The 12,375-nt window shown below is 56.6% G+C and overlaps 1 pseudogene; it reads right to left on the bottom strand.

The window, feature by feature from the left end:
* The window catches only part of LOC144256020 (ruvB-like 1), a 211,303-nt pseudogene that overhangs the window by 174,742 nt on the left and 24,186 nt on the right, over positions 1 to 12,375 (bottom strand).

Below are 12,375 nucleotides of genomic sequence, written 5' to 3'. Positions count from 1 at the left end.
CTGACACAACCCTGGCGCTGGTCACTTGGCATATGGGTCACCTCTGGTTGAAAAATGGGAAGTTTTGGCTGGGTCAGGAAGAAGAAAAATAGTATCAGTGAAGATTAATGGGTTTTTAAAGGGGGCAGCAGGCAGCCTTCTTTCCCTCCTGGAGAAATAAGTCATGGTGTCTGTCAGTCACAGGACCTGGCAGGAGACCAAAATTACACCCTCACCTGCAATTAAGAAATTTGGCTTAGGGGAGGGGCAGGAAAGCAACCCTCAGCCTGGCTCTGAGGTGACCTGAGAACACCGCAAGCTTCTAGAACTGGTCAAGGCACGCATCAGGGACCCCTGGCCCCTCTAAAGGGCACAGCAGACAGCGGTCCACAGCCAGAAAGGGGAGCAGGGAACTCAAAGCTCCATCAAGGCTCCGAAGCACAGCTTCTCCCAGGAGGTCACACACCCTCTGCCGAGTAGCAGGATGGTGGCTCCTCACCCTAGGAAATAGACAGGTTCAGGACTGTGGGACTCAACACCTGCCCTGCTTCCCCAGGACTCCTGGCCTAGGACAACAGAGAACCACGCGTCCCTGGAGTTCCCTCATTCGGTCCCTGCCTGAGCAAAGAGCTTTCATCCAATACCACAAGAGAGACGAAGCAGCACCCTAAAGCACCAGGAGGGCGAATCTAACACCCTAAGTCCAAGGGCAGTGAGCAGGAGGGAGAGGCAGGCTGCTGCATGGCACACACTCTGACCACTGACCCACAGAGACCAAAACGCCAGGTCACCAGAGGGACACACAACGGGAGGGACGGGTAAGGACTCCGGCAGTGAGCATAGCATGAAGTTCCGAGACCCCCGTGAGTGTGCCTGGCACCCGTAACGCTTGCTCACATTAAGTAACAATTTTTATAGGCCAAGCCTACGACAAGTGGGAAAGGAGAAAACCCTCCCAAACTCTCCTGAAAAATAAAGAAACCCAACCGGACTAAATAGAGCATTATAAAACTGAAAATTTCCACCCAGCAAGGACCTGTTCCCCCAACACAAGCAGAGATCTAGAAATGGGTGCAGACACGGGAACATGGCCACATTCTCCAACCCTCAGCTACGCAGCTCCAGCTGTGCATGCAGGACAGAGAGGGGACCCAGGTTCCCTCTCCAGGGGTCACCACTGTGGCTCTCAGCTTGGGCAACAGTGAGCTCAGGTGCCCTCAGGCCCAGCCTGGGTGTCTCACCTGGGGATCTTCCAAAGGGATGCAGGGTGGGGGTTGGGGGGTGGGGCACTGTGAGCCTCCATTCACATCTACCTCCTCTACCAGGCACGACAGGTAAAGAGAAGAGCCAGGTCCCTGGGGAAGCTGACCGAGATACAAGTGCTGAGGATACACAAATTTTTCCACTGTCAGCGGGTCGCCATTGCTCTGTTCATGCTCCCAGTGTGGTTCAAACACACTTCAAAGCTGCAAAAGTGGCAAGTTAGTTATCAAATGAATATGTAAATTTCTACAGACAAAGCTTTAGAACTTATCTCACTGCACAAATCCTGCCAGCTTCACAAATTCCTAGTCCACAAAGAGGATATAAAAGAATCTATAGGTATTAGAGAATTTTACAAAACATTTTTAGAGTGTTATTCACCTTCTGGTAAACACATGCATACACCAAATTTGGAGATGTTTTATCTATTTCTGTACCTCTAGTCCAGCTTCTTTGAGAGGCTGTGAAGTGTTTGATTCTCTGAGGCTGGAGAGATGGAGGCACGGGGACTGTGTGAATTTTTTTTTTCTGAGAGTAGAGAAGGTTAGAGACCAGTGAGTAAGTTGCTATGGCTTAGGTCTGCAATATCTACCCAGTGCCCATTTATTAAAGGCTTATTCCCTATCTTGATGCTATTGGGTGGTGGTTATGGAGCCTTTGAGAGGTGGGACCTAGCCAAGTTTAGGGGAGACTGTAATCCCAGCTATTCTGGAGGCTGAAGTAGGAGTATCACAAGTTCAAGGCTAGCCTTGGCAACTTAGCAAGACCTGATTCAAAATAAATGTCAAAAAGCACTGGTGTATATCTAGGTGGTAGAACACCCTTGGATTTAATCCATAGTTGGAGAGCGTGACAGAGAGCGAGCGAGAGAGAGAGAGAGAGTGAGAGAGAGAGAAAGTAGGCATTGTAGGTAACTGAGGGTGACCCCCCAAAAGGATTGTAGAAACCCAGTATTTTCCTGTCTGCCTCTGTTACACTTGGCCTTGAGTAGAAGTCTTTCCTAACACAAGCTTCTGTCTGATGTCCTCCCTAATTACAAGCCCAAATGCAACTAGGCAACCAGTCATGGACTCCAAAACTGTGAGCCAAAATAATCCTTTTCTTTCAAGGAGCTGTGGTGCATGCCTATAATTCCAGTGGTTCAGGAGGCTGAAGCAGGATGATTGCAAGTTTAAAGCCAGCTTCAGCAAAAAGCGAGGTACTGCACAACACAGTGAGACCCTGTCTCTAAATAAAATATAAAATAGGGCTTGGGATCTGGCTCCATGGATGAGTGACCCTGAGATCAATCACTGGCATTCCCCTCAAAAACAAAAGCAAAACAAAAAAAGAAAGAAGTCCTTTTATCTTTATAAATGTATTAACATAGGTATTTGTTAAAGTCAAGAAAAGCTGACTAACAAAAACGAATGTGAATTTGTATGCTGAAACCTGGTCTTGACAGAGTATGTTTCCTTCAGACTGTCTTGTGATGTGGACCATCTTAGATATGGTCTACTGGGATAATCTAGAGGGCATGAATCCCCATCAGACACTTGGGAAGGTGGACCACCAGAGTCTGCAAAGAAAGAAGGAATTCTTAAGCTGGCCAGAGCTGCAGCTGCCTCAGGGCTGGTGGCTCCTTCTGTGCATTATTATTATTATTATTATTATTATTATTATTATTATTATATTAGTAGTTGGACACTATACATTTATTTTATTTATTTGTATGTGGCAAGACCCCTCATACCTGGGTGAAGGGGGAAGATCAGATATGGCCACAAAAAGGGTCCAGAAAATCCCTCCATCTAAAGGCGAGACCCCTCCAACCTAGGTGTGTGGGGGGGCAGGGGGTGGTGGTGGTGGAAATGGGGTATGGCCACACCCAGGATCCAGGGAACTCCCCCCTCTAGGGGCAAGACCCTTTGAACCCGCATGTCGAGGGGAGCTCCCCCTGCATCCAGGGTGGAGGGGACTCCTCACCCTGGGAGCAAGACTCCTCGAACCAGGGAGCCGAGGGTGATCACTTACGGTCACACCCATGGTCCAGGGGACTCTACACTCTAGGGTAGAGACCCCTCGAACCATATGCTGGGGGGAGATCAGGTACGGCAGCTCTCAGGGTCCAGGGAACCTCCCCCTCTAGGGCCCAGTCTTCTCATACACGGATGCAGAGGGTAGATCAGGTAAGGCCACACCCAGGCTCCAGGGGACTCCCCACATTATGGTTGAAACCTCTCGAACCAGGTACGGGGGTAGACCATATACGGCTGCACCCAGGGTCCAGGGGATGCCCCTCTCTAGGGACGAGACCCCTTGAACCCAGGTGCCATGGGAGATCATGTACGGCTACATCCATGGTCCAAGGGACTCCCGCCTCTAGGGGAGAGACTCCTCAAATTGGGTACTGCGGGGGAATTCATGTATCACCACACCCAGTGTTCAGTGGACTCCCCCTTCTAGGGATGAGTCCCCTCAAACCCCGTGCGAGAGGGAGATCAGGAATGGCCACACTCAAGGACCAGGGGATGGCCCTTCTAGGGGTGAGACCTCTGGAACCCGGGTGCCGAGGAAGATCAGGTACTGCCGCACTCAGGTTCCAGGGAATTACCCCCTCTAGGGGCGAATGCATTTGAACCTGGTGCTGGAGGTAGATCAGGTACACCAGCACCCAGGGTTCAGGAGACTCCCCCCTCTGAGACCCCTTGAACCCGGGTGTTTGGGGGAGATAATGTACGGCTGCATCCAGGGTTCAGGGTACTCCCCCCCTCTAGGGTAGAGACCCCTCAAACCAGGTGCCATGGGGAGATCAGGTACGGCCACACCCAGGGTCCAGGGGACTCCCCATTCTCGAGTAGAGACCCCTCGAACCAGATGCCAGGGGTAAATCAGGTATGGCCATACCCAGGGACCAGGGGACGCCCCCTCTAGGGGAAAGACCCCTCAAACCTGGGTGCCGGGGCTCATCAAGTACGGCCACACTCAGGGACAAGGGGATGCCCCCCTCTAGGAGAGAGACCCCTGGAACCCGGATGCCAAGGAAGATCAGGTAATCTTGCACCCAGTGTCCAGGGAACTCTCCCCTCTATTGCCTAAACCCCTTGAACCTGGGTCATGGGGGATATCAGTTATGGTATTGCTGCACCCAGGGTCAAGGGGACTTTCCCTTCTAGGGACAAGACCCCTTGAACCTGGGTATTGGTGGGAGATAAGGTATGGCCGCACCCAGGGTCCAGGGGATACCCCAATCTAGGAGCGTGTCCCTTGGAAATTGGGTGCTGGGGAAGATCAGGTAGAGCCCCAACCAGGGTCCTGGGTTCCCCCTCTTTAGGGGTGAGAACCCTCGTACCCAGGTGAAGGTGGAAGATCAGGTATGGCTGCATCCAGGGTCCAGGGAACTCCTTTCTGTAGGGGCAAGACCCCTCGAACACGGTGCCAGGGGAGAGCAGGTATGGCTGCACCCAGGGTCCAGGGGACAACCCACTCTAGGCGTGAGACCCCTCAAACCCAGGGGAAATCAGATACGACCACACACAAGGTCAAGGGGACTCCCCCCTCTAGGGGAAAAAACGCTCGTGTATGGGTGCCTGGGGGAGACCAGGTAAGGTACAGCCCGACCGAGGTTCCAGGGGGCTTCCTCTTTAAGGGCAAGACCCTTCATACCCAGGTGAAGGGGTTAGATCAGATACGGCTGCACCCAGGGTCCAGGGAACTCCCCCCTCTAGGTGTGACACCCCTCAAAACCATGGGGAGATCAGGTACCACTGCACACAAAGTGGAGGGAACTCCCACAAATAGGGGCGAGACACCTCAAACCCTGGTGACGGGGCAGATCCCGTTTGGCTGCACCCAGGATCCAGGGGACCCCCCAAACTAAGGAGGAGACCCATTGAACCCAGGAGTCAGGGGGAGATAAGTTACAGCCACACCCAGGGTACAAGAGCCCCCCCCCAGGGGAGAGACGCCTCAAATCAGGTACTGTGGAAGATCACGTACGGCTGCATCCAGGGACTGGGGAACCCCCCTCTGGGGGCAAGACCCCTGGAACCCACATGCTGGGGAAGATCAGAGATGGCCGCACGCAGAGTCCAGGGAACTCACCCCTCCAGGGGGGAAACCCCTTAAACCTGGGTCCCTGCGGGAGATCAGGTATGGTATGGCTGCACCCAGGATATAGGGGACTTCCCCCTCCATGGACCAGACCCCTCCAACTCAGGTGTCTGTGTGAGATTAAGTACGGACACACCCAAGGTCCAAGAGATGCCCCACTCTAGGGGTGTGACCCCTGGAATTTGGGTGCCGAGAAAGATCAGGTAGGGCCCCACCCAGGTTCCAGGGGTCCCCCACTGTATGGGCGAGAACCCTCGTACCCAGATGAAGGTGGGGAAATCAGGTAAGGCTGCACCCAGGGTCCAAGGAAGTCTCCCTTCTTGTGGTGAGACTCCTCGAACATGGTGCCTGAGGGAGAGGAGGTTCAGCTGCATCCAGGGTCCAGGGGACGTCTCCCATTATGGGCGTGACCCCTGGAACCCAGGGGAGATCAGGTACCACCACACACAAGGTCGAGGGTACTCCCTTTTCTAGGAGCAAAACCCCTCGACCTGGGTGCAGGGAGGAGACAAGGTATGGAATGGCAGCACCTAGGGTCCAGGGGATTCCCCCCTATAGTGGGGTGACCCCTTGAACTTGTGGAGAGATCAGGTATCACTGTACACAAGGTCGAGGGGACTTCCCCATTTAGGGGCAAGACCACTCGCACCCAGGTGACAGGGTGAGATAAGGTTCCAACACACCCAGGATCCAGGTGACTCCCCCCTATAGGGACAAGACCCCTTGAACCAGGGTGTCGCCCTGAAACCAGGTGCCATGGGGAGATCAGGTACGGCCACACCCAGGGTCCAGAGGACTCCCGCCACTAGGAGGGAAACCTCTCGAACCACGTGCCGGGAGGAGATCAGGGAAGGCCGCACCCATGGTCCAGGGGATGCCCAACTCTAAGGATGAGACCCCTGGAAACCGTGTGCTGGGAGAGATCAGTTACTGCTGCACCAAGGGTTCAGGGGACAACCCAACTAGAAGAGAGACCCCTCGAAGCTGATGCTGGGTTGAGATCAGGTATGGCAGCAACCAGGGTCCAGTTGTCCCTCCATTAAGGGGCGAGACTCCTGGAACCAGGATGTCGGGGGGAGATCAGGTACTGCCGCACCCAGGATCCAGGAGACTTCCCCCTCTAGGGACCAGACCACTCTGACCAGGTGCTGGGGGAAAAGGAGGTACAACCGCACTAAGGGTCCAGGGGCACCCACCTCTAAGGACGAGACACCTCTATCCCGGTGCCGAGGGAAGATCAGGTATGGCCGCATCCAGGGTCCAGGGAACTCCCCCCTCTAGGGGCAAAACCCCTGGAATCTTGGTGCCTGGGGGAGATCAGGTATGGTACAATCGCACCCATGGTCCAGGGGACTCTGCCCTCTAGGGACGAGACCCTCACACTCGGGTGTTGGTAGGAGATAAGGTATGGCTGCACCCAAGGGCCAGGGGATGCCCCCCCTCTAGGAACTAGAATTCTTAAATCAGATATGCTGGGGGAAGATCAGGTATGGCAGCAACCAGGGTCTGGCAGTCTCCCATTTAAGGGGTGAGACCCCTCGAACACGGATGCTCGGGGAGACCAGGTAGGGCCACACCCACGGTTTAGGGGACTTCCCCTTCTAGGGGCAAGACTCCTCAAACCCAGGGCCAAGGGGAGATCATGTACGGCCACACTCAGGGACTAGGGGAAAACCCCCACTAGGGGCGAGACCCAGCAAACCCAGTGCTGGGGGAGATTAGGTGCAGTGGCACCCAGGTTCCAGGGGACTCGCCCCTTAGGGATGAGACATTTGGAACATGGGTGCCAGGGTAGATGAGGTACGGCCTCACTTAGGTCCAGGGGAATCCCCCCTCTAGGGGAGAGAACCCTGAAACCTGATGCCAGGGGGAGATCAGGTATGGAAGCAACTCTCGAACACGAAACTTTGGGTAGATCATATACAGCTGCACCCAAGCCCAGGGGGCTTCCCCCACAAGCGGCAAGACCCTTCGAATCAGGTGTCTTGGGGAGATCAGGTACAGCTGCACACAAGGTCCAGGGGAATCCCCCTATAGAGGCGAGACCCCTGGAAATTGGTTGCTGGTGGGGGATTAGGTACCGTGGCACCCAGGGTCCAAGGGACTCCCCCTTTAGAGATGAGTCACCTGGAACCCGGGTGCTGGGTGAGATAAGGTACTGCCGCACCCAGGGTCCAGAAGACTTCCCCCTCTATGGGAGAGACCCCTCGAATGTGATGGCATGGGGAGATAAGGTATGGCAGCAACCAGGGTCCAGGGGTGCCCCATAAGGGGCGAGACACCTCAAACACGGATGCCAGGGGGAGATCAGGTAATGCCGCACCAGGGTCCAAGGAACTCTCCCCTCTAGGGGCGAAACCCCTCGAACCTGGGTGCCGGGGGAGATCAAGTACGCCCGCACTCAGGGTCCAGGGGACACCTCCCTCTAGGGTAGAGACACCTCGAAACAGATGCCGGGAGGAGATCAGGTACAGCAGTACCCAGGGTACAGGGATGCCCCACTTTATGGGCGAATTTCCTCGAACCCAGATGCTGGGGATAGATCAAATATGGCCACACCCAGTGTCCAGGGGACTCCCCACGTTAGGGGCGAATCCTCTTGAACCAGGTGCCTGGGCGAGATCAGGTACAGCCGCACCCAGGATCCAGGGTAAGCCCCTCTGTAGGGACCAGATTCCTTGAACCTGGGTACAGGGGGAGACCAGGTACGGCCGCACCTAGGGTCCAAGGGCTCCTCACTTTAGGAGAGAGACCCCACGAACCTGGATGCCGGGGTGGAGATCAAGTAAGGTACATCTGCACCCAGGATCCAGGGGATGCCCTTCACTATGACGAGACCCCTCGAACCTGGGTGGCGTGGGTAGATCAGGTACTGCTGCTCCCAGTGTCCAGAGAACTCCCCGCTCTAGGCGCGAGACCCCTGGAACCCGGTGCCGAGGGGAGATGAGGTACGACCGCACCCAATGTCCAGGGGATGCCCCCCTCTAGGGGTGAGACCCCTCTAACCCAGTGTCATTGGGAGATCAGGTATGGCCACACCCAGGGTCTAGGGGTTCCCCTCTTCAGGGTCAAGACACCTCAAACCCGGGTGCCAGAGGAAGATCAGGTACGCCTGAATCCAGGGTCCAGGGGATTTCCCCCTGTAGGTGCGAGACGCCTCAAATCCCATGGGAGATCAAGTGCCACCGCACACATTGTCGAGGAGACTCCAGCTTGTAGGGGCGAGACCCTCAAACACGGATGCTGGAAAGAGATAAGGTATGGCCGCACTCAGGATCCAAGGGACTCCCCACTCTAGGGTAGAGACCCCTCAAACTCGGGTCCCAGGGCAGATCAGGTACAGCCGCACCCAGGGTCCAGGTGACTCCCACCTCTAGGGTCGGGACCCCTCAAACCAGGTGCCATGGGGATATCAGTACTGCCGCAAACAGGGTTCAGGGGACTCCCCCCTCTAGGGCAGAGACCCTTCAAACCCAGGGAAAGATCAAGTACTGCAACACACAGGGCCGAGGGGACTCCTTCCTCCAGGGGCTAGACCTTCGAACCCGGGTGCTGGGGGAAGATCATGTACGGCCGCACCCAGGGTCCAAGGGACACCCCTCTCTAGGGAAAAGACCCCTTGAAGCCCAGTGCCAGGGGAGATCAGGTAAGGCCACATCCTGGGTCCAAGGGACTACCCCTGTAGGGGAGACACCCTCTGACCCGGGTGCCAAGGGGAGATCAGGTACTATCGCACCCAGGGTTGCATGGACTCCCCCATCTAGGGGCGAGACACCTCGATACTCGTGCGGGGTGGAAGTCAGGTATGGCGGCAACCAGGGACCAGTGGATACACCCCCTCTAGGGGCGAGACCCCTCAAAACCAGGTGCCAAGGGGACATCAGATAAGGCCACACACAGGGACCATGGGATGCCCCCTCTAGGGGTGAGAACCCTGGAACCCGGATGCTGGGGAAGATCAGGTACGCCCGCACCCAGGGTCCAGGGGACTCCCTCCTCTAGGGGAGAGACCCCTCCAACACGGGGGGACATCAGGTATCACCACACACAACGTGGAGGGTACTCTTTTTTTTAGGGGGAAGCTTCCTGGTCCCTGGGTGCAGCAGTTCCTGATCTTCCCTGGCATGCTAGTCCCAGTGGTCTCACCTCTAGATGGGGGCATTCCCTGAGTGCAGCCATACTTGATGTCCCCCTGGCACCAGGTTACAGGGGCGTGTCCCATGGTGCCTGGGTGCGGCTTTACCTGATCTCCCCTTGGCATTTTGTTTGAGGGGTCTCTACCCTAGAGGGGTGAGTCCCCTGGACCATGGGTGCAGCCTACCTTATCTCCCCCCGACACCCGGGTTAGAGGGGTCTCCTCCCTAGATGGGAAGTCCCCTGGACCCTGGTGCTGCCGTACCTGATCTCCCCCACCCCACCAAGGTTCGAGGGCATTCGCCCCTTGAGTGTACAGTTCCCTGGAACTTGGTTGTGGCAGTACCTGATCTTCCCCAGTATCTGGGTTCCAGGGGTCTTTCCCCTACAGGGGGACGTCCCCTGGTCCCCGCTTGTGGCCATACCTGATGTCCCCCTGGCACCAGGTTCGAGGCATCTCGCCCCTAGTGGAGGGCGTCCCCTGGTCCCTGGGTGCAGCAGTTCCTCATTCCCCCCTTGCACTGGGTTTGAGGGGTCTTGCTCCTAGAAAGGGGAGTCCACTGGACAGTGGGTGTGGTGATACCTGATTTTTCCCTGGTACCCGGGTTCGAGGGGTCTCTCCCCTAGAGGATGGAGTCCCTTGGGCCTTGGGTACAGCCGGGCCTGATCTCCCCCAGCACTTGGTTTCAAGGAATCTTGTTCCTAGAGAGGAGCATCACCTGGACCCTTGGTACCTGATCTCCCTCCCGCACTTGGTTCCAGGGGTTTCACCCCTAAAGTAGGGAGTCCCCTGGACCCTGGGTGCCGCCTTACCTGATAAAACCTTCACATCCGGTTATGAGGTGTCTGGGCCCTAGAGGGGAGGGGTCTCTTGGCCCTGGGTGCTGTCGTACATGATTTCCCCCCGGAATATTGTTCAAGGTGTCTCTACCCTAGAGGATAGAGTCCCCTGGACCCTGGGTGCGGCTGTCAGTGAACTCCCTTGGCTCCCGGGTTCGAAGGGTCTTGCCCCTAGGATTGGGAATCCCCTCGACCCTGGCTGTGACAGGAGCTCTCCCGAAACAAGGGTTCGAGTGGTCTCACCTATAGAGGGGGGGAGTCCCCTGGATCCTGGGTGCAGCTGTACCTGATCTCTCCCTAGCACCTACGTTCAAGGGTTTTCACCCCTAGAAGGGGTGTCCCCTCGACCTAGTATGCAGCGGTACCTGATCTCCCTGCTGGGTTGGAGGGGTCTCACCCCTAGATGTGGGCATCCCCTAGACCCTAGGTCTGGCCATACCTGATCTTTCCCCTTCACCCAGGTTCGAGGGGTCTCGCCCCTAAAGAGGGGGGCCACTGGACCCTGGGTATGGCCATACCTGATCTTCCCTGGAACCTGAATTCAAGGGCTAATGCCCCTAGAGGGGGGCGTTCCCTGAACCCTGGATGCAGCCATACCAAATCTCACACCAACACCCGGGTTGGAAGGTCTCGACCATACAGAGGGGAGTGCTCTTGATCCTGGCTGCAGCCGTACCTTATCTGATCTCCCCCAGCACCAAGGTTCAAGGGGTTTCACCCCTAGATTGGGGAATTCCCTGTACCCTGGGTGAGGCCGTACCTGATTCTCCTGGCACACGGTTTTCACCCCTAGAGTGTTTCGTCTCCTAGTCCCTGGTTGCAGCCATTCCTGATCTTCCCCCATCACCTGGTTTGAGTTGTCTTGCCCCTAGATGGAGGAATTCCCTGGACCCTGGGTGTGACTGTACCTGATCTCCCCACTTCACACAGGTAAGAGGGGTGTCACCCCTAAAGAGTGGGACTCCAGGACACTGGGGGTGGCCATTCCTAATCTTACACCAATCCCTGGATTTGAGGGGACTTGTCCCTAGAGAGGGGAGTCCCCTGAATCCTGGGTGCAGCCATATCATACCTGATCTCCCGCCAGCCCCCAGGTTCGAGGGGTTTTGCCCCTAGAGGGGGCAGTCCCCTGGATCCTGTGTGCAGATGTACCATACATGATACACCCCAGTAACCTGGGTTCCATGGATCTCTCCCCTAGAGGAGGGTGTCCCTTGGGCCTGGGTTCAGCCATACCTGATCTCCCCTAGCACCCATGTTCAAGGGGTCTCATCCCTAGAGAGGCCGTGTCCCCTGGACCCTGCGTGCGGCTGTAGCTGATCTCCCCCCAGCAGCTGGTTTGAGAGGTTTCACCCCTAAAGTGGGGAGTGCCCTGGACCCTGGGTGCAGCCATATCGGATCTACCCCTGGCACCCGGGTTCGAGGAGACTCGCCCATAGAAGGGGGCGTTCCTGGCCCATGGGTGCTGCTGTACCTGATTTCCTCCAGGCATCTGTTTCAAGGTGTTTCTACCATAGAAGCGGGGGGGGGGGGGGATTCCCCTGGACCATGGGTACTGCCGAAGCAGATCTCCCCCGGCTCCTGGGTTCTAGAGGTCTCACCCCTAGGGTGGGCAGTCTCCTTGACCCTGGCTGCAGCGGGAGCTCCACCCGACCCGCGGGTTCGAGAGGTCTCTCCCCTAAAGTGGAGAGGCCCCTGGACCATGGGTGTAGCAGTACCTGATTCCCCAGGCACCCAGGTTGGAGGGGTCTCACCCCTAGACGGGGAAGTACCCTGGACCCTGGGTGTTGCAGACCCGTGTCCCAGGGGTCTTCTCCGTAGAGGAGGACGTCCCCTGGTCCCTGGGTGCGGCCGTACCTGATCTCTCCCCTGCATTGTGTTTGAGGGGACTCACCCCTAGATTGGGGTGTCCCTGGACCCTGGGTGCTGCCGTACCTAATCTCCTGCTGCGATCCAGTTTTGTTGGGTCTCTCCCCTAGAGTAGAGAGTCACCTCGTCAATGGCTGTACCCGGAGCTCCCCTGACACCCGGGTTCGAGGGGTGTCTCCCTTAGAGGGGGGAGTTCCT

The sequence above is a fragment of the Urocitellus parryii genome, chromosome 7, assembly GCF_045843805.1.
Source record: "Urocitellus parryii isolate mUroPar1 chromosome 7, mUroPar1.hap1, whole genome shotgun sequence".
NCBI lineage: Eukaryota > Metazoa > Chordata > Mammalia > Rodentia > Sciuridae > Urocitellus > Urocitellus parryii.
This window is presented reverse-complemented; position numbering and strand designations above follow the sequence as displayed.